This window comes from Canis lupus, chromosome 30 (assembly GCF_011100685.1).
Source record: "Canis lupus familiaris isolate Mischka breed German Shepherd chromosome 30, alternate assembly UU_Cfam_GSD_1.0, whole genome shotgun sequence".
Lineage (NCBI taxonomy): Eukaryota > Metazoa > Chordata > Mammalia > Carnivora > Canidae > Canis > Canis lupus.
Genome location: NC_049251.1, coordinates 695,073 through 699,251, shown reverse-complemented (window position 1 = coordinate 699,251; position 4,179 = coordinate 695,073). Strand labels below are relative to the sequence as shown.

At 34.8% G+C, this 4,179-nt stretch overlaps 1 long non-coding RNA gene across 2 annotated transcripts; it reads right to left on the bottom strand.

Moving 5' to 3' along the window:
- Positions 1–570: 570 nt before the first annotated feature.
- LOC119877737 lies at positions 571–3,199 on the bottom strand. 2 transcript variants are annotated; one of them, XR_005381332.1, is made up of 3 exons: positions 2,896–3,199; positions 1,690–1,849; positions 571–978 (listed from the first exon to the last, which is right to left on the bottom strand). It is a non-coding gene; the product is annotated as an uncharacterized LOC119877737 (long non-coding RNA). The 2 variants fall into 2 exon arrangements; XR_005381333.1 differs by having other exon boundaries at positions 2,980–3,199.
- Positions 3,200–4,179: the final 980 nt, after the last annotated feature.

The following is a 4,179-nucleotide window of genomic DNA, read 5'->3' as shown; positions in this document are numbered from 1 at the left end:
TATTTTTGGAAAAAAAAAAGATACTCTGAAAATAAAACTTTCTACAAATTCCATCCTTCTAATACCTAATGAATGATAGTTTGTTAGTCTTCATTTTTCAAAATATATAAAACAATTAGAAAATCCTTTCCACAATGATTTCCCATGATTTCTAAATCTAAGTAGACCAGGTTCAACATTATATCTCATTTTCTTTTTATTAATTAAGATAGGTACACATTAGAAAAGATACCTAATATATGCCACTTAGTAGTTATGTGACTGACCTTAGAAAATAGAAGTAGATTATTTCTTTAAGGCTGTTCTCATCTCTAAAATTCTAAATGCAGAGGCAGTTATATTATGGAAATATCTGAAGTTTACACAAGTCACTCAACATTTCTTGGGCTATCTATGCACAGACACCCAGAAGCTTTTCCATTGATGAGACATTCATGTTTTTATCACCAGAAAATTCCAGAGATACAAATATTTTCAGATCATAAAATATACTATAAGAGAATTTCTTCATTCTAATGTAAGACCAAGTCTGATATATAGAAGTTGATGTTACATCAGTACCCATCTAAAATATCTTGATAGAACTCCAAAACCATAAACAGGCATAATTTTTCTTTTCATTATATTATCTTTTGAAGTTGATTACCTATAAGCCTAGCAGTAAAAAAACAGTCAAAGATATCCTTCTTGATTTACTTTCTGTAGCTACTCCTTCTTCATTCCAGGGAAATTCAACAAATATTTGCTAACAAATGGCTAAATATTCTCTGAATGGAAAGCACAAAAGAAGCAAAGAAGGGACAGATAATTGTTGTAGCATACTTCCCTTTGTTTATCATATGCAGAGCTACCATAAACCAGTATAGTGGAAAATGGAGAAGTGGAGAGCAAGAATTTGCCTCTTTTAGGTGGAGTTTCCAGTTTGACTGAGAGAACAGTGACCTTTCCTTTGAAATCTTCTGGTTGCTGATTTTGCATCTAGAAGACAATTTACAAATTATCTAGTCCAAACACAGTGATGAAATCATGTGTAATATTTATACTTTTAATGATTTTTCCCAGTCCTTTAGTTCTTCCTTATTTTCTCCAAATATGGTGTCCCACTGTTAGTTTCTAAGCTTCCCATCTTTGCTATGAGTCTTCATACCTAAAATATTTGTGTTATAGTCTCGACAATGCATTTTAACTTGTTCTCTGCACTAAGCTGTGCAGAAGCAAGCCCCTCAGGTTGTGCCCTGAGGTAGCGAGGCTCCTCCTCTGCTCCTGACTATACAGTAATAGTATCCTAAGGTAAGGTAATATAAAGCCTCCATCCTTATTCTAGGAAATAGAGTTCATTGGAGAAGTGAGAAATCACTCACTGGAGATCTGATGTCATTCTGCAGTGGGAGTAATTAAGTTTTGCAAAATTACCTTTCCAGGAACAGAATAGGAAAAATTTTTTTTTTGCCAACCAGTTGGCACATAGAAAAGCAAAATATTATTAGATTTTCACTGACTTCCAGTCAGCAAATACTTTTTCAACCACTGATTTCTGTTAAAATAATCAATCTTACAAACGATCACCTAGCCTCAGAGTGGTTCCTCCCATCACGTGGAACTCACTACTTCCCAAGATAGTTCCATCTATTGTTAAATTGCACAACTGGTTCTACTATTAGTAGTTCAATAGAAAAAATGTATTCTCACTTCAACATGTTGGTTTTGCAGATACTTGAAGGTGCTCTCATTTCTTTTCCGTGACAAATCTATTTCTTCTTAAACGTACGTCAACAGTCTTTCCAACTCTATTTTACATAAGTTTTGTAGCTCTTCAAAGGTGATTTAGATGGCGGTTCCAAATAGTCATCTTTACAGAAGGAAATTGAAAATAAGTTTCCATATATATATGCTTTGTGTGTGCATATATATATACTCTAATAAAGTGTTCACGTACCTAACAATGAATGAACAGTGAGTGATACTGCAGCATTGATTGAAAGAGATAATATGAGACAAATGACATATCTATGAATTTGAGAGTGTAGCATATAAATTTTTAATCTGATGGATATATTCGATGATTAAAATTATTTTTTATATTAAATTTTGCATATGAATTTACATCAGATTATAAAACATGTCAAGAGAAAGTAATTGGAAATTGATAAAATTATTACATGTACATTTTTAGAAACCAAAAAGAATCTGGACAAACTTATGAAAAACAGTTTTAAAATATACTGGTGAGTAATACAAATTCTAAACTGAAATAAAACAAAAGGAACAGGTATGTATAAAGAAATATATCAAGATATGATAAAAGGGACTTAAAGTGAATCTGTAAATATTTTTAAAAATTTAAGCTATGGCCAAATATACTTTATATATAATAGGAAGTTAAGGAAATACTTGTTTTAAAATTTTACTTTTTGTGCTTTTACATCTTCAATATTTGTCAAAAGTGTGATCTTCAAAAAAATTAGAAAAATACATTTAATGAGCAAAACTTTCTCTCTCTCTCTCTTTCTCTCTCTCTCTCTCTCTGTCTCCCCCTCCCTCCCTCCCCCTGGGTCCATGCCCAAAGTTGGGCTTGAACTCATGACCTCAAGATTGAGAATCACATGCTCTACTGACTGAGCCAACCAGGTGCCCCTAATGAGCAAAATTTTATAAAATTACAAACAAAATACAGTGAAGGATGGTTTCCATTCACATTACAAGCAAAAATTTAAGCTATAGCCAAATATACTGATGGAGTAGGATTCGATCCCAGTAAGGACAAATCACTGATATAATTGACTTGCCACCACTTGATGTGGTCTCACTGGGGAATGACATTATATCAGGTTATCAGGATCAGTCCCTTGTGCTAATCAAGTGTTCAGGAGCAGCAGCAGCACTTAGGAGACTAACCTTAATAAAAGGGATTCCATGGCTTTGGTCTCAGGTGGACACTGATGTGAGATACAAAAATCCACACACTTTGTGCCTACTCACCTAGAGCTATCCTCATTTTTCCAATTTTGATCTTTTAAGACCTCTACCAAACCAGCAAAACTATTTTTCACTGTCTAGGAATTCGTATTTATTCTTACTTAGGACCAATTTTCCATCCCAAATTTGATAATTGAGTGAAATATTTATGGCTTTTCCCAGTAATAGAATTTTCCTTTGCCAGTTTCCAGTAGAGTCATTTGAGTGGGCAAGAATGCAGCAGTTGTCCATTTTTCAGCTTGCATCAAGACATAGAATCAAGCCACTTCTAGAAATCCTTCTATGACACCATAAACTTAATCTGAAGTAAAGGTACTGATGCAACAGAAGGAGATAGTATAGAATTCTGGACTACTTAATCGTGCCAATTACCTGTGCTTTTTTACCTGCTTCAGTCTGGCCCTAGATTTACCAGTTGCAATACATGACAGCTTACTACTGTGACAGCTAGAAATTGTGACTTGCTATACTTGGTTTATAACAAGCGGTGTTAGTCACGTAGTTACCTGAAAACCCATGGTCTCTGTCAAAAGAAAACTCATTCTCTGATAGGGACCTGCAGCACCCTAGGATTTGCTTTTCAGCCAGTGTGTAGTTCTCTGCTGCAGGATGCAGGGTGTCTTTTCCAGGATCCTAGGAGTTAGCATCGTCATTCTTCTAAGTGACTTTGCCAAAGAATCTACACAGTGCTCTTATTTATCATCCATATCTTTATTTCATTGGTTTTCCTGGCTTATGAAGCCTGAATACCAGGGTAGCTTGCACTCAAGACTGGACTTAGTACAGAAGATTCATTGTAAGCTGGAAATCCTGTGTGAGTCAAGCTAAAATTATGCTAAAGATCTGTGAGCCTGTAAGCATTGTGTCTCTTTCTCAGTGGTAAGGATACAAAAGAAATTACATGTCTTGTATGCTATGAAGGAATTACGTATCATGCCCCAGAGTATTCAAACCTTTAAAACCTGAATGATTTGGCAGATCCCTGAAATGGTAGGGATGATCTCTTACCCTCTTTTGTGTCAATTTCTGTTCACAGGTCCAATCACTGTGTGCTTTTAACGTAGTGGACTAGTATGATGATATATAGATTCCTGGACCATTGTTTCCTAAGGACTGTATTGTGACAAAGTACAAGAACCAATATGGAAATGGGTCAACTGCAAATATTTCAGAGGGCTAGGGAGTGACTGAATTTTTTTTAAT